The 22,487-nt window shown below is 44.1% G+C and overlaps 1 pseudogene; it reads right to left on the bottom strand.

Moving 5' to 3' along the window:
- Nucleotides 1–6,922: 6,922 nt before the first annotated feature.
- On the bottom strand, nucleotides 6,923–22,096 carry LOC111540344 (annotated as a pseudogene).
- Between the last annotated feature and the right edge of the window lie 391 nt (nucleotides 22,097–22,487).

Genomic DNA, 22,487 nt, shown 5'->3' on the forward strand with positions numbered 1-22,487 from the left:
TGATGACTATAAAGTATAAAAAATTGATTTGGGAGTGACTTATAAACCAATTCTAAAGGTAAATTTAGTCAATGGAAAGGGTTAGAAAATTCTTCCCTCTCAAAGTTCTAAAAATCAGTTGAGTAATAGCAGCATCCTGAGAATGAATGTGCATTGCCTCTCAGGGTGACTGATGGCCAATTCTCATTCACACACAGTCTGATGGGCACTACTCCAGTAGTGCTGTAACTGTTACAGAGCTATTGCCTTTGCCGAAGCTTACAGTCCACTGGGGAGATAAGAAACATATAAAGATATTGACATCTGTCGATAAACAAAGTAAAATAAATTAGCTCCGGTCAAATTGGCTTTTAAAACGCTTTTTGCTCCTTTTACAGTGTGAGTTGATGGCACAGTAAGAGATAGTGAGGCTTTGCTTTTCAGAGTCAGTTTGCAAGATCCCTACATAAAGGATTTTAAAAGACCAGTTACGAGGAGAGAAAATTCCCAGATGGGCGACATACTGTTCTTCCTCCCTCCCAACTTCCTCACTCCCTGAAATACTGCTGTGGTCATGGGAACCTTCCACTTGAGTCCTTTCACTCCCAAGTCCAAGAGAAATAGCACCATGATTGATATTGCATTTTCAAAGTCACTGATACATCAAAATAACTCCCTAGCTATTGTCCAAATGACTGACTGCATTTTAGATTTCAGCTGACACAGGTTTGAAATCCTTCTCTTTGGTTTCAGTCCCCATTTCTCTGTAGAGCCGACGTTGGCAGCTTGAGGTTTTTCTTCAGTGATGCACCAATGACATCTCTCTCCTGCTACCTCTGTTTCTTGTCTTGGATTTTCTTCTCTAAAATCCAGAATTATTTTCCTCTTGCACTCTGCAGGATAAACCCATGCAATGTGGCTACGACATCAAGTGCCATGCCAGGATGTGGAAGCGGGATTAGGAACATACAGGTGAAGCTTTGTATGATTTTGAAAGGTTTAGCACAGCAGAAAACTGGCCTTGTTACTCAGATAAATGCTAGTTGACCTATCAAATGCAGGATTAAGTTATTAAAATCTGCTCCCAAAGGCAATATGGAAAGATGGAGGGACTCAGGCTGTGGTTATAGTTCTCCTGAGGAATGGACAGATGTGTGCAGATATGTGCTGCAAAACCAGATTGCCTTTCCCTGCCATTGAGGGGCCTCTTAAGGGATGTCCAATGAATATTAAGAGAGAGCTCAATAAATGTGCATCGTGAAAAAGACAGAGTTACTTAACATATTATAGCCAGCTGAAGCCTAATATTGAATTAAAACTCCAAGTTACCAGTCACTAAAGAGGGGAGTCCAGAGTACAACAGTTGGAAAACTAAGCCAAAGACTTAGGAAGGTGCCACTGAATGTTCTCACTGTTATTGCGATCCATGGCTGAGCACCTGGCAATTCCAGGGTATGCCAATAGGTCTGCAAAGAGGGGAGGCTTGGTGTTTAGTTTCTAGAACTTACCTGGGAAGCAATTGTGAATTAATCAGTCATTATAACCCATGAGCATACAATATTTCACGGTATTGTGTTGAACTGTTTTGTGACTGTATCAGCTTTGGGATGTAAATATTTAAAGAAGAACAACTGTATCCACTTCATCTCAATTGCCAGTATTTAGCGTAGATTCTACAAGGACGCTTGCACAAAATTACCTGATTTTGCTGACTTTATACAGGTCAGTAAGCTCAACTGAAAAGTTAGAAAAAACACAACCTCTTACTTCAATAAAATAAATTATGCTAGCCAACAGTGCTTCACAGATTTGTCATATGAGTTAGCAGTAAAAAATCTCTCTCCCTGATGACTAAGCCATGGACTCAAATCCCCATGTCGGTCACCTCTTTTCTAATTATCATTAAGCATGACTTAGCTGGATGAACCACAGCTCAGGAGGAAGCATTAAAGCTCAGACACTGATCATGACAACTAGAGTGGAAATGTCTCTACAATTTGGCAGTGGCCTGAATACATTGTAGGTCTTCTTTGAGAATTATCAGAGACAAGAGAAATTGAAGCAGCACTCAAAAGGAAATGAAGGGTTAGCCTGCAGCCTACTAAGGATGGTAGCAAGAAAAAATGACACTCAAGAAAAGCAAATGGTTCTACCAACAACCAGCCAATATCAATTTTCCAGGTCTCAGAGGCTCAGAGAAACATGGACCAAGACTGTATGAGCAAAGAAATCATATCTTACGGCCGGGCACGGTGGCTCAAGCCTGTAATCCCAGCACTTTGGGAGGCCGAGACGGGCGGATCACGAGGTCAGGAGATCGAGACCATCCTGGCTAATACGGTGAAACCTCGTCTCTACTAAAAAATACAAAAAAACTAGCCAGGCGAGGTGGCAGGCGCCTGTAGTCCCAGCTACTCGGGAGGCTGAGCCAGGAGAATGGCGTAAACCCGGGCGGCGGAGCTTGCAGTGAGCTGAGATCCGGCCACTGCACTCCAGCCTGGGTGACAGAGCGAGACTCCATCTCAAAAAAAAAAAAAAAGAAAAGAAAAGAAATCATATCTTACACATGGCAAAGAGAAAATTAGGTAAAGATCAAAGGGAAGGAAGAGATTTTTGACTCAGAGGGAGAGAGAGGGGAGAGAGAAGTTTTGGTGGATGTCTTATCTGTCTGTATATGTCCATGGTACCTAGCATATGGCTAAAAATGTAGTCAAGGGTCAAGATATATTGTTTGGTTTAATGGATGGATAAGATTTTTGGTAGTTGAGAAACTTTGAAAGAATGATGGGTGCTTTCCCATTTTTCCTAAATTGTGTCCCTGATAGCAGAATTTGCCACCTGCAGATACTATATTTCAAGCTGCTTAGTGGTGAAATGGCTTAGGTAAGAGATACTTGATATTTTTTGGCTTAGGCAGTTTTTGTTAATATGTACATACACTTATGTCATTATTTTATTCTTGATCTTTTTTTTTTTCCTAACGAAGTAGTGTGTGGGTTAACGCTATTAATCTTGATTTAAACAAGTCATTAGTTTCCAATAATAAGTTTTTTTAATGGTGCTAAAATATACATAATATAAAGTTTACCATCTTAATCCCATTTAAGTGTAGAGTTCAGCAGCGTTAAGTATATTCACATTGTGCAAACAGTCTCCAAAATGTTTTCATCTTGCAAAACTGAAACTATACCCACTAAACAACAACTCTATTCCTTCTGTCTCCAGCCTCTGGCAACCATCATACTACTTTCTGTCTCTATGGATTTAGTTACTTTAGATATCTCATATAAGTGAAATCATATGGTATTTGTTCTTTTGTGACTGGCTTATTTCACTTAGCACAATGTCCTCAAGATTCATTCACGTTGCAGCACGTAACAGGATTTCCTTTCTTTTTTTAGAGACGGGGTCTTGCTCGGTTGCTCAGGCTGGGTGCAGTGGCATGATCACAGGTCACTGCAGCTTCCAACTCTTGGGCTCAAGCAATGCTCCCACCTCTGCTTCCTGGGTAGCTAGGACTACCAGCACATGCCACCATGCCTGACTAATTTTTTAAAATTTTGTAGAGACAGGGTTTCACTATGTTGCCCAGGTTGGTCTCAAACTCTTGGCTTCAAGCAATCTGCCTGCCTTCGCCTCCCAAAGTGTTGGGATTACAGGCATGAGCCACCATGCCTGACCAGATTTCCTTTCTTTTCAAGGCTGAATAATATTTCTCCGTTTGTATGTAGCACATTTTGTTCATCCATTCTTCCATCCATGGACAGCTGAGTGGCTTCCACCTATTAGCTATTTTGAATAATGCTACTATGAACATGGGGGAACTAATCTTTCTTCAAGACTATGCTTTCAATTCTTTTGGAATATATACTCGGAGGTGGGATTGCTGAATTATATGGTAATCTGATTTTTAGTTTTTTGAAGAACCTCCGTATTGTTTTCCATAACTGCTGCATCATTTTACATTCCCACCAAGATTGCACAAAGGTTCCAGTTTTTCCACATTTTCACCAACACTTATTTTCTATTTTTCTTGACAGTAGACATCCTAATAGTGTGAGATATTGATCTATTTCTTATGCTTCACTGCAAACTAGCCAAAGTCGAAACCTCTCTTCATTTAATAGGAACAAGGGATACTTTTAGTTAATTTAATATCTATAGAAACAATGCTAATGACTTGTTTGCTGTTAATAAATACATGGGTAAATCTCTGTTCAGGGCTGTCAGCTCTGAAGGCTGTGAGACCCCTGATTTCCCACTTCACACCTCTATATTTCTGTGTGTGTCTTTAATTCCTCTAGTGCCATTGGGTTAGGGTCTCCCCGACCGAGGATAAAGCACACATTCCCTTTTGTTCTCAATCTTGCTTTTCTCTCAGTTCATCCCCAGAATTCCCCCCCTGGATAGGAGAAACTGGCCACTGAAAGACACACAAACCTCTTCTGCAAAAAGTTACACACCCCTGCCCCCAATAGTTCTCCTCCTGAGAACCTTCATCTGAGTCAATGGCACCATCATCTGGAAGTGTGGAGTCACCTCTTCTCTCTCCTCTTGCTCCCCTACTCGCAGCGCATCAGCAAGTCCTACAGCGTCAACCTCCAGAACATACATGACTGTCCCCTTTTCCAGACTATTCTCTCAGTCACTATTCCCTCTCATTTAGTCTCTTAACTGGTCTCCTCTCTTCTATTCTTGACCCACTCCTACCCAATTTGCACACAGTTGCCAGAGAGGGATTTTAATATTTGTCCCCTCCAAATCTCATGTTGAGATGTAATCCCCAATGTTGGAGGTAGGGCCTGGCAGCAGGTGTTTGGGTCATGGGGGCGGATCCCTCTGGCTTGGTGATGTCCTCACTACAATGAGTGAGTTCTTGTGAGATCTGGTTGTTTAAAAGTGTGTGGCGTCTGGGCATGGTGGCTCATGCCTGTAATCCCAGGACTTTGGGAGGCTGAGGCAGGAAGATCACTTGAGACCAGGAGTTCAGGACCAGACTGTACAACATGGTGAGACCTTGTCTCTACCAAAAATATCAAGAAAATTAGCTGGGCATGGTGGCATCCACCTGTAATCCTACCTACTTGGGAGGCTGAGCGGGGGGAGTTGCTTGAGCCCGGGAGGTCAAGGCTACAGTAAGCCAAGACCATGGCACTGCACTTCAGCCTGGATGACAGAGGGAGACCCTGTGTCAAAAACAAACACACAAACAAAAAACGTATGTGGCACCTTGTCCATACCTTCTCTCTTGCTCTCGTTCTTACTGTATGACACGCCTGCTACCCCTTCACCTTCCACCATGATTGGAAGCTTCCTGAAGCCCTTGCTAGAAGCAGATGCTGGCACCATGTTTCTTGTACTGTCTGCAGAACTGTGAGTCAATTAAGTCTCTTTTCTTTATAAATTTCCAAGTCTCAGATACTTCTTTATAGCAACACAAGAATGGCCTAATACAACTACCCTGCCTAAAAGCACTTCAATGTCTACCCGAACTTCCTATTATAGGCCCCAGAATTCTGTGGGCTGCAGTTTTGTTCACTTCTTCAAATTCATCCTTTGTCACTATATTAGGCCATTTAATTGGTCAAGAGGCTTACTTGGCTCACGGTTCTGCAGGCTGTACAGGAAGCATGGTGCTGGCATCTGCTCAGCTTCTAGGGAGGCCTCAGGAAGCTTCCAATCACGGCAGAAGGCAAAGGGGGAGCAGGCAGGTCACATGACAAAAGCAGGAACAAGTGAGAGAGAAGAGAGACAGAGAGAATTGGAGGGAGCGAGGTGTCACACACTTTTTTTTTTTTTGAGACGGAGTCTTGCTCTGTCACCAGGCTGGAGTGCAGTGGCACAATCTCGGCTCACTGAAACCTCTTGAACCACCTCCTGGGTTCAAGAGATTCTCCTGCCTTAGCCTCCCAAGTAGCTGGGACTACAGGCACGTGCCACCATGCCCAGCTAGTTTTTGTATTTTAGTAGAGACAGGGTTTCACCATGTTGGCCAGGACGGTCTCAATGTCTTGCCCTTGTGATCCACCTGCCTCAGACTCCCAAAGTGCTGTGATTACAGGCGTGAGCCACCAAGCCCAGCCACACACACCTTTAAACAATCAGATCTCCTGTGAACTCAGAGCCAGAGTTCACTCATCACTAAGAGGATGGCCCAAGCCATTCATGCAGGATCTGCCCTCAGGATCCAAACACCTCCCAGCAGGCCCCACCTCCCACAGTGGAGATTACATCTCAACAGGAGATCTGGGTGAGGACAAACATTCAAACTATATCAGTCACTTTTTCCAGCTTCCTTTGCTCCAGCATTACTGGGTTTTGTTTAACTTCTTAGACGCTTAATTCCTTCTGGCCTGAACCTTTCCTACTTGCTTCTTCTTGCCCATTTGTGTGGCTGGTTCCTAAAGAGCGTTCTTTAGATGTCAGCCCAAATGTCACCTTCTTAGAGAGGCCTTGTGCAGTCCCATCTGTCCAAAGGAGGTTGCTCATGTTTTTCCTTCTTTGTGTGGGTGTGTGTACCAAAATCTCTTTAATTCCCTGTCATTAGACATTTCTTTTTGTTTTACTAATATTCAGACATTGTAAACAATGCTTTAAGCAATATCTTTGTACCTCTATCTCTGATAAAATTATTTCCTTAGGAGAAAGTACTAGAAATGGAATTGCAAGGTGTAAGAGATTATCAACGTTCTTAAGGCTTTAAGATGTCTTCGAGTAGGATCTGTAACATCTTGTATCCCTACAAATTCCCCTAAGTTTCAGTGTTCCTGGCAGGACAAGCCGGCCAGGAGGTGGCCTTGCCTGGTCTGTGGCCTTCAGGCGATTCAGGGCCTGCAGGACCTGGAATTCAAACATTCTCTTGGCAACATAGAGGCAGTCTGGAATACCCTTTTCTTGAAAGATATTGTCACCAGAAGTCCAAATGGCAGTAAGCCCTCGGCCATTATCTGAGAATCTGTTCTGGTTCAAGGGGCAGTTGAGTGTTAAACTTCTGGGAAATTGTGTCTATCCCGGATTCGCGCTTCACCATGGAATCCAGTCCCTTCTCAAGGGCTTCGCCCACACTCCCTGTGGTCTCTGAGTCGCCCTCCTTTTCCACAATTTCATGTGTAATCTCATTTTCTGTTTCTGCAGCAATGTCAAATTCTGGGAAAAAAAAAGACCTGCATTGTGCAAACTCCGATTGTGTCCGAGCCTGTTCCTGTCAATCTCCAGTGTGGCACATGCTCCCTGCTGCAGCAATGTGTCTGTCACATCGGGTGCAGGTTTGGGTCCCTCAACACCCACAAACCCTGCAGAGATGGGACCACACTGGAGAGCCACACATTCTCCTGTTTCTGGAGGAGGTTTCTCTGAAGGCAGCTCACATGAGTAAAAGTCACATTTTCAGGTCGCAGTCCCGCGCAAGGGGCGGAAGGGGCGGTGCCGACTGCAACCACCCGGCCCAGCCTGGCCCGCCCACCTCCCGCGGGAACCTTGAGCTGCGCAGCTGCGGGGCCGGCGCCTCCCCAGCAAAGCTCCTTACGTGCGGCCGGCGGAGTAGTGGGGCGCTGCGCAGCGGACCATTTTCTATCATACCACCCTGTTTGTTTCCTCAGGAACTTCACAATTAGTAATTATTTTATTTGTCACTTCACTTGCTTTCATTTACATATGAATAATGTGTAGAATGGATATATGTATAGAATAATGTATGTATGTATAGAATGAATGAAAATGATCGATGGATGGATGGACTGGTGAACTGATGGATGGATGAAGAGTGATGTGTGAGGTATTCACATCTGACTCCTCTTCTTGGCACTACCCTACTGTGAGAAGAGCTTCTCTTCAATCTGATGACACTTGGTGAAAACAAAGGGCAGGCAAAACTGTATGAGCTCCTGGACTCTTGCCCACAGCTAGGGAGCCCTGGAATGTCTCCCCCACAGAGCCCATCCATGGTCCATCCATTCTCTACGGAGCCTTGGGGTTTATTTCTCCACAGTAGTTCAGCCCCCTCCTCGCTGATCAGAGCAGAAAACCAAGGTTCAGAAAATAGACTTGATAAGCTTGGAAACACACAGTTCATTTGTAGGAGAGATAATTATACTCAACAGTCATTAACTTTAGCCACCCGTAAGTCACTTTGAGTTGACTTCAATGTATTTGGCTGTCACTCAGTGGATGGCCTTGTCCAGGCTGGTGAGGATCAAGGCAACATAACGAGGCTCACCATTTTAGTCTACATCTCATCCCACCACTGGTCAGACTGTCCGGTGGCGGAAGCCTGTGGGGTCAGGGTGTGGAGAGGGCTCCCAGGGCTTGCCCATTATCAGCTGGTTATTGGGAATCTGCCGGTGGAAGTGTCAATCCAGAAGGGAAAGCTGAGTGGAGAATGGACCCTGAAGTCAGCAACATGGAGCACAGGGTCTGGACTTGGAGTCTACCTCAGACATAACCCAACCCCTTGATTGGGTTATACATGGGGGACTTTGGAACGGAGAAGTGGGTCAGCGTTGACAACGAAGAGGTAAAGACAGCGAAGATGTGAAAATGAGGAGCTAGGTCAAGAAGCAGCATGTTCATGGGCCAAACCTTTCACTTGGGCCCTGAGCAATGCCTCTCTGGGTCATGGTGACGTGTTAGAAAACTTACCAGGCTAGAGAAACTGTACCTTCTCTCCTGGTGCCCTTTGTCACTGCCACATCCAGCAATGGTTGCTCTTTTATCCCTTCCTTTAATCTTCCCCTCATCCTCTAAGCAAACCCTGCTCCTCAGAGATTAACAGTGTCAATGACGTATGTCTTAGCACGACTGGACCCTCCCAAACTTTAATTGATCAGTAGTGTCTGTCTAGAGAGCCTTGTGTTGAGAGTTCTGAGGCATGCCGTGGGCTGAGTGGGACGCTCTACTCCGACCAATTTATGGTGTCAATCACGGGTGGGGAAGGATCAGTGAAGGGATGTATGGCCAGGTGTTTATCATGCCTGGTAGAGTGAATGTATTTAAGTTCATTGTTACTTACCCCAAGATTATTTGCAATTTGAACCTTATTTCTTTTTCTTTTTTCTTGAGACAAGGTCTCACTCTGTCATCCAGGCTGGAGTGCAGTGGCATGATCGTGGCTTACTGCAACCTTCGCCTCCCGGGCTCAAGCAATCCTCCCACCCCAAGTAGCTGGGACCACAGGCTACACCTGGCTGATTTTTGTACTTTTTTTTTTTTTTTGGTAGTGACAGGGCTTTACCATGTTGCCCAGGGTGGTCTCCAACTCCTGGGCTCAAGTCATCCACCTGCCTCAGCCTCCCAAAGTGTTGAGATTATAGGTGTGAGCCACTGTGCCTGGCCTCAACCTTATTTCTAATTTGGCATAAAAGGCTTTTGTCCTCTGGAAGAGAATTTCAGATGCCAACAACAGATGAAAAAGATATGTCATGGACTCGGCAGCTTCTGCAATCATATCACTAAGGAAACAAATACTTTTAAAAAGATCTACAAGCATCCTTAAGTGCTTTTGAACACACATCTTACTGAATTGTCACACGAGCCCTAAAGAATGTATCATTTTTTCATGTAAGAAAATTAAGCTTTAAAAAAGTTAACTTTTCCTCCATACCGCTAGTATCAGCAGAGCTCAAATTTCACCTCAGATCTGGCAATTTGTAGGGCCCAGGATCTTTTATTATACCAGTAAATAAGTTCCTCTTTCGTCTTTGCTTAAAGCAGTCCTGGGGATGAGGGCAGAGGGAAGGAATGGCTACACAGAGACAGAAGACATCCCTGCCCAAGAACACATTCACATCCCAAGACTCAGGAAACTTTAAATCCATATATGAATGAGAGAAGGTGAACCTAATTGGAACTGTATCCACAGCTATTGTTTATATAATAAAGAAATACATAATTAGAGTTGGGAGTGATTAATCAAGGATGACTTCCTGGAGGGAATAATTTCAGATTAGAGTTTTGAAAGATGCCAGGAGGGAGAGGATTCTGAGAATAGAAAAATGAGAATCTCATTCATAATTTCATTAGTTCTAGCTTTTCAGGTGGGCCATATATGCAAATGTGTTTGAATGTGAGAAGCTGTATAAAGTAATCACCTTTTATTTCTTTGGAAATTTCTATTATATTCTGTTTAAATGGCTGAAACTCTAGGGGGACCTGCTAAGGTTATTAAAAAGAAATTGGTCATTAAATTTAAACTGTCTGGTAGATGAATTTGAAAAGCCAGCTGTCAGAAAACTCCCTTACTGAAAAATAAGGAAGGAGCATCACAGAGTTATCACAGAGGAATTATGAATAATATGGCTGTGGTCCCGCTACTTTCTGTCTTTTTGGTTTTTACCCCAATGAAGAGAAAAGGAAATTAGGGAACTGAGAGTATGAAAGAATAAACATGGCTGATGTAATTACACAATCTGCGCCAAGAGACTTTCTTTTTCTGTCTCACAGGTGTGTCTCTCGTTACTAGCTGGGGAGGTAAGGAGGGCAAGTTGGGGAGGTGGTACAGTTGAGTGACCCTCTGATTTAAAAAATCTAAATTGCAATGTCTGTGTAGATTGTCTTCATCATCTAGTGGTCCACCATGAAGTGCAAAGAGTCCTGAGAGGATGACCCCTGCCTGACCCTTGACCCCTGTCCTCAATGTCCACCACGGCATCAAACCCATGTTGTTCCTTTCCCCTACTAAATGTACACCAAACATCATGGCTTTTTTTTTTTTTTTTTTTTCCTGAGACGGAGTCTCGCTCTGTCACCCAGGCTGGAGTGCAGTGGCGCAATCTCAGCTCACTGCAACCTTCACCTCTCAGGTTCAAGCAATTCTCATGCCTCAGCCTACAGAGCAGCTGGGATTACAGGTGTTCACCACCAGGCCTGGCTAATTTTTATATTTTTCATAAAGATTGGGTTTCACCATGTTGCTCAGGTCAGTCTCGAACTCCTGGCCTGAAGTGATCCACCCGCCTTGGCCTCCCAAAGTGCTGGGATTACAGATGTGAGCCACCAGGCCTGGCATGAGCCACTGCGCCTGGCCATGGATGTTAAAACAGCCTCATATTGAAGAGTTTAGAAACGTATTCTAGCCAAATGGAGTTGGGGGCTGTTTGGGATGGCTGTGCTTCAAGCCTTCCTTCTGGGAAATGTACTTTCACCATATCTGCTGATTACTGTGGGTATATGTCTCCAGTTGACCGACCAAAATACTTCATCCTCCTGGATATAGAACACTGGGGCATGTGACCTCAACAGAATCCTCTTCAGGGACTGACGTGGACTGAATGATGTGGTGGGGAGAGAAGGTTCTCTCTTTTCTCTTTAAGGATGGTATAAGCCAGGGACAATTGGTGATCATCTTTGGGTCATATGAACAAAATCTGAGTGAAACCAATGGAACCAGCTACCTATAGAACTAAGATATGACAAAAAAAATAGTCCTTATAATTTGGACTGGACTCAGCCAGGCCTGAAGTTAGATCACCTCTAGACCTCCTGGTTATATAAGTCAATACATTTCCTTTAACACTTCAGCTGGTTTTAGTCTCTACCCCTTACATCTAAAAGACTACCGGCTAATACAGAGGGAAGCAGACACAGGTAGGGATAAAGGGTTATGCCTCTTCTAGATAATTTGCTCCTTTGTACCTTTTACAAAGGGCTGGATCCTACTGCTTATGCTTTCAGAGGGCATCCCTCGTGGACATTCCTTTCTTCCTATGTTCTCTCTCATTTTTGTTCTCCCTTTAACCTCTTCACCTTCTGATTCCCCATCCAATCCCTCTTTCTCTTGGAATCTACCTCCTTCCCTGGAGAAATAGTCAAATTTCAGTCTCCCTAAGTTTTTTCTTGTATATGGTAAGTTTCACATGTTCGAGCTCCATGGTGTATCAGTGGCTTGGCTCACGTACTCAGTACTGCTGCTCTGCAGGCAGGAGGGGAGGATTCTGGTGTTAGGGTCCATTGGCTCCCCCAGGAAAAGAGGCAGTTGAAGCTAAAGTCCTGAGGATAAGGGAAGGAAGTAGAAGGAGAGCAGCATTTCATTCTGGGCCATGGGTGCCTTACTCTCGGTAACCAAACACAGGTCATGAATTCAAGGACTAATTGTCATAAAAACGTTTGTCTGGTCTAAATAAGAAATTCATATTCCCCTATTATCATAAATTTGACACTTTGAGAGCAATAATCTTGACTCGTTTCGTTAAGAAAGCATTTTTCCCTTCTGAGTTGTCCCTATAGTGGATATTCATCTCTAAATTGCCAGATAACAAACAGCTCCGGACCTAGACACTTCTTCCTAACCACTTGTTTCCCTGGCTTATGTTGCTGGTGCAGGGTAAAGGTGAGAGGCTGGATTAGGAAGCAAAGTTTCTGTTGCTCTATCACTATATTAAAAATATATCTAAGATCTCATTTGGGAGTGTGAGGATTGAAACAATCAAGAAAACTTGCTTGAGATAGCTTTTGACAGCAAGCTGACCAATGCTTAAAAATTAGGGCTGGATGCGGTGGTTCACACTTGTAATCCCAACACTGTGGGAGGCCGAGGCAGGAGGATTACTTGAGGCCAGGAGTTTGAGGCCAGCCTTGGCAACATAGTGAGACCTCATCTCTACAAAAAATTTAAAAATTCAATGAATGTAGTGGCAGGTGCTTGTAGTTCCAGCTACTCTGGAGGCGGAGGCAGGAGGCTCACTTTAGTCCAGGAGTTGGAGGCTACAGTGAGCTATGATCATCACACTGTACTTCAGTCGTCTGGGCAACAAAGCAAGATCCCATCTCTTAAAGAAAAAATCAAAACTTAAAACAACCTTACATGTGCTTAGGAAGGTTTTTGACTCCAAGAAAAAATTCAGGAAGAATTTAGAAGGGTATTTTTCTATTTAAGAAATCTAAAGGGAGTTTGAAAAGTGAGAACAATTACAAGATGGGGGAAAGGAATAAAATTATTTCTAGGTATTCACACTTAACTATTACCTGTGTATTAGTTAACATTCATATAGCTGGTAACTATGTGCCAGGTACTGTTCTAAGTACTGTAAAAATATTAACCCTTATAGGCCGGGCGCAGTGGTTCTTGCCTGTGATCCCAGCACTTCCGGAGGCTGAGGCGGGTGGATCACCTGAGGTCAGGAGTTCGAGACCAGTCTGGCCGACATGGTGAAACCCCGTCTCTACTAAAAATACAAAAAATTAGCTGGCCTGGTGGCGAGCATCTGTAATCCCAGCTACTGAGGAGGCTGAGGCAGGATAATTGCTTGAAACCAGGAGGCAGAGGTTGCAATGAGCTAAAATTGCACCATTGCACTCCAGCCTGGGTGACAGAGCGAGACTCCATCTCAAAAACAACAACAACAACAAAATACGTGTGTGTGTGTGTGTGTGTGTGTGTGTGTGTGTGTATCCATATAATCCTCATGACAACTCTCTGAGATAATTTAAAGTATATCATTATTTTAACCTACTAATAGCAGTGGTATCAAGAGAATGAGAAGACAAGCCACATACTGGAAGCAAATTTTTATAAATGACATCTCTGATAAAGAACTGCCATATGAAAAATAAAAAGAACACTTAAAATGCAACAATAAGAAAATGAACAACCCAACTATAAAACGGACAAAAGTTCTGAACAGATACCTCACCAAAGAAGATACACAGTATACAAATAACAATGTAAAAAGATGCTCAATATCATGTCATTAGGGAATTGCAAATGAAAACTAATAGCAATAATAATAGCTAGCATTTTTCAAATGCCCACAGTACTCATACTTTATGAATGTCATTTAACATTCATAATACCTGTAAGAAGTGGACACTCAATTATCATGACTATTTTGCAGATGAGAAACCCAAGACTTGGAAAGGTAAAGTAACTTTCCAAAGGCCACAGTTAATGGATGTGAATCCCTATCTGTCTCATCTTAAAGCCTGTGCACTGAATTACTGTACTATAGCCTATTAATATTTAGTCACTCTTAATAATTTACTGCTTTTATACAGTTTTAGTTTTACAGTCTTACACAATTGAGTGAAAAAGTAAGCTTATTTAACACCTATACATATTTAACCAGGTTATTACCCAGGCACTACCGTTCATCTGCAGGGAGCTTGTTCAAATTGGCAGCATAGTACATAGGACAAATTTAAGAGCTTTGGAAAGTTCTCTTTGCGGCTGGGTATGGTGGCTCACACGTGTAATCCCAGCCCTTTGGGAGGCTGAGGTGGGCAGATCACTTGACATCAGGAGTTTGAGACCAGCCTGGCCAACATGATGAAATCCCATCTTTACTAATAATATAAAAATCAGCTGGTCGTGGTGGTGCATGCCTGTAATCCCAGCTACTTGAGAGGCTGAGGCAGGAGAATTGCTTGAACCCGGGAGGTGGAGGTTGCAGTGAGCTAAGATTGCACCACTGTGCTCCAGCCTGGATGACAGAGTGAGACTCCGACTCAAAAACAAAAACAAAAACAAAACAAAACAAAACAAAACAAAACCTATTTGTAATAATCCAAAGGAATAAAGTTATAGGATAAAATCGCAGTCTTCAGGGGCAGTTATTCTGATCTTCGTTTCCATACTGTCAGTTTGACAGATGTTGACTGAATAGCAGAAGTGTTCTGAGATGGCATATGCAGTTGGATACTTTAACAAGAATTTTTAAAAGCTATGATTTATAAAGTGTGCAAAACTTACATGAGACAATGCAGTATTCTGGGTGAATAGTCGGTGAAACTCTTACCAACCTGAGCCTGAAGAGACCAGAGGAAGAGGAAGGGACAGTTACTGACACCCAGAGAGGACGGCTGGATGGAAGAGAATGGCCCCACAGGCAGGCCTTCAGTAAAGGGACATAGCTAACCCATAACTACCTAGAAGGCAAGAAAGTAGGAGAATAACCCCTGACCTCCTTTCTTTGCAACACTATGATCTCCTCGCAGTGTCTCCAGTTGGCCAAAGCCAACTGGAAACCAAGTGCCAGTCTCCTGAAGCACAGGGCAGGGCAAGAAAGGATGAAGACTGGCTTAAAGGAAAATGGACACTATCCAGGCCACTGATAATGGCCCAAATAAGGGCATGTGCTTTGATAAAACGGAATTTCTGAGCCTGGCAAATTAAAATCCAGCTGCTGGATCTGGGGAATCCTCACTAAGTGTGGTTACCTAAGTAGTTGGACAGTCTGACTATTATAATCCTCTCTCAATCTCTCTCTCCGTCAGTTACATTTAAAGAGGCACCAAAGAGACTCAAATGCACCAGCCCACAGCTTTGGTTCCCTTTGTGTTCTTCCTTACCCAGCTGGCACAACTGCTGAAGTGCGGAGTGCAGAAGAACCCTCTGAGCTGCTGTTGTAGCAAACGGCTTCCTCCTGTTAGGAAATTTCACAAACCCATCTGCTCAATAGACATCCTTCCTGAGGTAGGCTTGGAAAGGTTACAAACATAAGCAAAGGACAGAAAACCGGGTTCCCATTTCTGGGCTTGTGCAAAGTACATGTGATTGTTGCATAGACAAAAGAAGGGATGCTAGAGGGCAGAAAGCTGTTCACATGTTGGCCCAGTTCATAGTTTTCTGTCTTTACCTTTCCTTCAAAAATTCTTGGGGAGGTGTTAGGCACAAATGGCCTGTCCCTTTTTCCTATACTTGCGGATGATCTCACACGGCTCACCTTGACCATGACGCCTCACTGCTGTGCCTTGCTCAGCTCTGCTCTCTGATAACGCCCTGTGCACTGGCTCTTTCCCTTTGCTCTGCCCCTTTCCCTTTGCTCTGTCTACTTGTCCTGGGTCTCATTTCTCTTATCCGGTTGAAAGAAATGCAAAGAGATAAAAAGAAAAAGCATGTCAATTTACTATGACATGTCAATTTTCAATTTACTTGGTTGCTAACAGAGTGATGGAGTCCTCACTGTGTGTTCTGCAGAACCCTAGGAATTGGCAGAGTTAAGCAAGCAGGGCTTTGGAAACCCTGGGTCCCCCACAGCCTCAGTACCATACATCTGCTTTTGTCTGTTTCATACATTGAGGTTCCATGTCAGGTTTTAATTGTAATAAATCTAGTTCTGTTGCTTGAAATTTTCAAATGATTGTAAACCACTGGCTAGATCTCCAAGGGTACTTCTCTTTTGTCAGGGGATTTGGGATCTCACGATCACAAATCAACTGAGGAACAATGAAGTGGTTAAGGGCACGGGCTCTCGAGCTCCACTGCCTGTGTTCATGTCTGAGCTCTGCCCTCTACCAGCTTTAAGACAACAGCCTGCGGACATCCCACACCCCAGCTCAGTGATCTGTGATGTCTTGGGCTACAATTCAGGATTGAGGAGAGGCTCTTGAGCAAGAGCCATATGCTGGGTTCTCACAACACTGCTTTTGAAATAAAGGTTGTCCAGTAAGACAGTCACAGGCACACAAGAAGAAGAGGAGAGGGAGGAGAAGTGAGTTCCTCATAGGTGCTAAATATATTAGACATGGTTTCAGTTGGTTTAAGCGAAATGACCACGAGGAGAAGGCTGTTACACAGCTTCAGCGTAACAGTGCTGTGGTTTCCTGCTCCTGTTTCCCATGTCTATCAGATTTGTTCCTTGCATTTTCCTTGGCTAAACCATAGCTTCACTATGCTCTATGGTCTGCTGCGATTATGCCTTAATGAGGACAAACCCACTTCCTGATCTCTTTAATGAATATTTGCTTCTTGACCCCTCACGTCCCCTCATTAATCTCCCCTCACATGGCTCCAGACTGCACTGCTAGAGGAACCTGACAACTCTCAGAAAAACAGAAGACGCACTAAAATATTTAAAATTCTTACTGCAGTGGTTTCTGCAGCCTCCTGCTTTCACTGAAATTATAAGTATAAATGGAGCCTTATCTCACCTATGAATGATAAAACAAAAGTAGGGAGGACTCAGATGAAACACAAAGAAGAATATTCTTGCTGCAGATATTAGAGGCACTGGGACAGGTTACTGAGGAATGCCACAGACCTCTCTTCCCAGTAATCCTAAAAATAACGGGAAAGGAGTTAGTCAGTTTGGGATGGCTGAGGTACCTGGAACCAAGAAACGGGGCTAAATGATTTTGGCAGTTCCTTTCTGGGACTTACTAGAGCCTAGTGAGCAAGAATATGGACTTTGAAATAGAAAGTAGACCTGAAAATGAGACCCAGTTCTAGTACTTACTAACTGTGAAATCTTGGGCACACTACTTAGCCTCTGTACAGAGAGTTACAATGAGGATTAAATAATATGAATGGACACAAAGTGTTTAGCATAGGATCTGACTCCATAGAGACTGATCAGTAAATATTAGCTTCAGCACTTAGCCTGGAGTTTTATTCACCCACTTTCTTTCAACCCGCCATGTTCCATGTCATCTGCACAGACCCATTCTTATGCAACCACTGAGTTGAATTCTTTCTCATGCAGCTCCAAAATGGCAAGTCTCCAAGTCTGAACAAGTTTGGCAATCTCAACTGGTTCTCTTATTAATCAGCTGGTAGTTAAACTTCTGACTTAATTCTAAGTAATATAGTTTTCACAGAAAGGTCCCAGGTCATATTCTATCATTCAGTCTACCTCATGTAGAACCTGATGAAGATGCTACTGCTGATGGCTTGGTTGCTTCTCTTCATTCTTCAAGCCCAGATTCCCCTGTTCAAAGAGCCAGACTCTTTGAGCTGGAAGGGACCTTGGCATCATTTAGCCTGGGATAATTGCTATGTTACAGGTAATCTAGACTCAAAAATAGACTCAAACTGTGGGCCACAGGGCTTATAGGGTAGTCTTACTGGTGCAGTTGACTTCTGTGTAGTTTCAAGGAAGGGCAGAAGTTGATGGGAAGTTGGGGTAGGGAGGATGTTTAACAAAGGAAACGTGCAAACACCACATGTTCTAAGACATAGGAACATAGAGTGGCTAAAGGTTTGCGTTTCAGGAGGCAAGCAGTTAGAGGTAATGGTAAATAGGGGAAGAATTTCAGAAAAGAAAAACAGATTCAAGAAAGTTTTTTGGTAACCTAAGTTTCCATATCTATGTGGAGTTCTCCAAAACAGAAGATGAATGCAGGTTTTGCCTTTTCCAAAATACATGATTAGTTCAGCATTATATATCAAGCATCACACCAAAGTCTTAAAATCTGAGGGCTTTTTTTTTATTGCTTAATCTGAACTCCCAATTCGAAGCATCCACAATATCTCTGACAAGCATTAGTCTAGCTTAAATACTTCCAGTGCCAAAGCATAATACTGGAAGAAGCAACTCATTTCATCCCTTTATTTTAATTTATTTTTATTCGAAGCATAATTACATATGGTAAAATGCACAGACCTTAAGTGTATAATTTGATTAAACTTAATTGTTTAATCAAAATGTGAAAATTGCCATCACCCAAAAAATTTTCCAATGCTCCTTTCCTGTGGCCCACCCTCCCTCTACCTTCTCACAGGCAACGACTATTCTGATTTCTATTTCCATAGATGAGTTTTTCCTGTTGCTAGACTTCACATAAGTGGAGTCATTCATTGTGTGTACTCTTTTGTGTCTGGTGCTTCTCATTTAACATAACATTGTTGAGATTCATCTATGTTGTTGTATGCATTAATAGTTTGTTCCTTTTAATTGTGGGGTAATATCTCACAGTATGAAAAATCTCATTTTATCTCTTTAGTCTATTGATAGACACTGGCATTGTTTCCAAAGTCTGGCTTTTAGAAATAAAGCCACAGCCGGGCATGGTGGCTCATGCCTGTAATCCCAGCACTTTGGGAGGCCGAGGCGGGAGGATCACAAGGTCAGGAGTTTGAGACCAGCCTGGCCAATATGGCAAAACCCCATTGCTACTAAAAATACAAAAATTAGCCAGGCGTGGTGGCACATGCCTGTAGTCCAGCTACTTGGGAGGCTGAGGCACAAGAATTGCTTGAACCCGGGAGGCAGATGTTGCAGTGAGCCAAGACAGCGTAACTGCACTCCAGCCTGGACGACAGAGCGAGACTCTGTTTCAACAACAACAGGCCGGGCGCGGTGGCTCAAGCCTGTAATCCCAGCACTTTGGGAGGCCGAGACGGGCGGATCACGAGGTCAGGAGATCGAGACCATCCTGGCTAACACGGTGAAACCCCGTCTCTACTAAAAATACAAAAAACTAGCCGGGCGAGGTGGCGGGCGCCTGTAGTCCCAGCTACTCCGGAGGCTGAGGCAGGAGAATGGCGTAAACCCGGGAGGCGGAGCTTGCAGTGAGCTGAAATCCGGCCACAGCACTCCAGCCCGGGCGACAGAGCAAGACTCCGTCTCAAAAAAAAAAAAAAAAAAAAAAAAAAAAACAACAACAACAAAATAAATAAAGCCACAAAGAATGTTCTTATCCAACTTTTTTTGTAGACATAAAATTTCATTTCTTTTGGAATTTTCAGATCACATGATAGGTGAATATTTATGAGAAAATATCAGTTTTCCAAATGGCTCTACCATTTTATACTTTTGCTGGCCATGCATAAAACATCCTGCTGCTTCACAGCCTCTCTAACATTTGGTACTGCTAAAATTTTTAAATTTTAACCATTCTGGTGGGTGTGTAGTGGTATCCTGTTGCATTTTCAATCTGCACTTCCCTGACGACCAACAATGCTGAGCATCTTTTTTATGTTCTCAGTGGCCATGCACACATTCTCTTTAATGAGGTGTTTATCTAAGTCTTTTGCCTGTTTAAAAAAATTGATTGTGTTTTTATTATTGACTTGTAAGAGTCCTTTGTACATTCTGTTTACGAGTCCTTTGGCACCACGGAGAAAACTTCCACTTTGGAGCCAGACACCCAAGGGGTTTCAATCTTGGATCTGTCTGTATATCTTCTATGAGTAACTCAATGTCTCTGATCTTCAGCAGCTTTGTCAGTAAAATAAAACTAATTCTCACCATACAGGATTGCTTTGAGAATCTGAGAGAGCACAAATACAGCACTGAGTTCAGATCCAATCCTGGCACATAATAGGCACTTACAGTAACATTTAAAGATGGTGATTATTAATATAAATGTTTAAAGATAATGGCTGAGTTGGCCTTCTGCTAAATCTCCTCTATTCTAAGTTAAATATCTCATTTTTTCAACTTTTGCATAAAATATGATTTCCAGACATTGCTGCCACAAGTTATATTTGAATTTTTTAAAACTCAGTAAGACAAGGGCATTGGCCAGTCAGAATGGACACAGGCCATTGGACTGGATGAGAGTCTAGGAGGCCCCTAGCAGACCAGACATTAATTAATATTTTAGTTATTGGATCCTCAGGGAAATTCACAGCGTTCTGGGTGGGGAGGCATGGTGCCTGGAACAATGAGATTTGGTAGTGCTCAGGAGCTTGCCAGGGCTCAGAAAATGATACCCCAGGGTGGGCATAGTGGCTCATGCCTGTAATCTCAGCACTTTGGGAGGCCAAGGCAGGTAGATCACTTGAGGTCAGGAGTTTGAGACCAGCCTGGCCAACATGGAGAAAATCTGTCTCTACTAAAAGTATAAGAATTAGCTGGGCATGATGGTACCTGGTCTGTAATTCCAGCTACTTGGGAGGCTGAAGCAAGAGAATCACTTGAACCCAGGAGGCGGAGGTTACAGCGAGCCGAGAGCATGCCACTGCACTCCAGCCTGGGTGACAGAGTGAGACCCTGTCTCTAAATAAATAAATAAACAAATAAAAAACTCCAGAGGGCCAGAGGATGGCATGCAGAGACTCGGAACTAAAGAAGATGGGAAAGCCCCACCAGCAGCCTCAGAAACAACTTCTCTCTGACTTTCTCTTGCCCTCCTGTCTTTTGTTCCTCTTTCTCTCCTGACTCCTAGAAACCAGAATTCCTCTTTCTCAAGGTGGGTCATAGAAACTAGAATTTCTTTCTCCCAAAGCAAGCCATGAGCCTGGAAAGATCACGCTCTCCCTTAATACTTCTTTCTTGAAGACCTTCATTCAAGAGGGGTCCCGTTCCATACTCAGGAGGAAGGAGGTCAAGAATAATCTGAACAGACCAGGGCCTAATGGGCCAGTAGACGTTGGGGGGGTAGTTGGACTTGGACCCTGCAGGCCAGCGGTCCTTGGGAAGTTAGCTGGGTTGGGGCCAAGTGGCCCAGAGGCTCTTGGGAAAATGGTTGGATTTGAGCCCTGGAGGCCAGCAGACCTTTAGAAGGTAGCTGGGTTTGATGCCAATGTGCCAGAAGACTGAGAGAAGGCAGATGAACCCGCTCCCCTGGGAAAGGAATTGGCATTTACCCCCATGGGGCTGCCTCGCCTTGAGAAATGAGCTGAATTAGGGCCTATGGGGCCAGGACCCCTTAACATGGGAGATGGATTTGGCCATGGAAGGCCAATTCCCCAAGAGCCAGGACCCGAGTTTGGGCCCATGGGGCCAGGTACTCTTGCCATGGAGGGGGCTTGTGCCCATGTTTCCAGAAGCCTGTGAAAAGAAGCTGAATTTGCTCCTAAAAGACCTGCTGCTTTTAGAATGGGGGTAAGATCGAGGCCTTGAGGTGCAGCCATTCTTAAGACCAGATCCTGTGCCCAAGAGGCCACCTGCTCTGGCATCTAGATTAGGGCTCAGGCCCAGACCACTTGGTCTTGGGTTGGGCCCAAGGCCTGGGTCTGGAAACACACCTGACCTGGGGGCAGGGTTTATCTCTTAAAAGCCTGATCTCAGATTGGGGTTTTGGCCTGGGCCCAGGCCCAGGCCCAGGCCAACCAGCCTAGGATTGGGAGGACCATTCCCAGAGGTCAACAGAACACCTGCTCTCATGTTAGGTCCAGATCCAGGGCCCATGGGACCACCACTTCTGGGGTCAAGACCTGCTCCCAGGAGACCACCTGCCCTTAGATTGGACATAGGATCTTGTCCTGGAAGACTCCCTAACCTAGGGTTAGACAGAGGCCTGGGGCCTGGCAGAGCCCTGTCCTAGGGTTTAGGGTGGGTTCTGGGCCTGGGCCTGGCCCCAAGAGGCCACCAGGCCTTGGGGAAGAAACTGCACCTGTGCCAGTGGGATTCATCCCTCTTGGAAAAGAAGCCATACTTGGGTCACGAGCACCAGCTGGGAAAGGTGCTAGATTTGAAGTCAATGAGCCTGATGAAGCTAGAAAAGGAGATGGAGAACCATTGATTTGTAATTGGGTACATGGATGCTTAGAATAAGGCCTCTGTTTCCCAGCATCCCTTGCAGGTAGGTGTGATCATGAAACTAAGTTCCGGCAAATGGGATGTGAGCAGAAGTGATGTGTATGCACTGGCTTGTGCCCTTTCTCCTTCCCACTGGATGACTTGAGGATGTTCTGGTGAGCCACTGTGAATCATACAGACAAAGGAGGCACCCTGAGATGGCATAGCAATGAGATGGAAGGAGCCAGGATGGTCTTGATCTCCTGACCTCATGATCTGCCTGCTCGGCCTCCCAAAGTGCTGGGATTATGGGTGTGAGCCACCAAGCCCAGCCAAGGCTCTGTCTCAGGGAAAAAAAAAAAAAAAAAAGACTCAATTGGCATCTCTGAGGCT

This window comes from Piliocolobus tephrosceles, chromosome 13 (genome assembly GCF_002776525.5).
Source record: "Piliocolobus tephrosceles isolate RC106 chromosome 13, ASM277652v3, whole genome shotgun sequence".
In the NCBI taxonomy this organism is placed as follows: Eukaryota; Metazoa; Chordata; class Mammalia; order Primates; family Cercopithecidae; genus Piliocolobus; species Piliocolobus tephrosceles.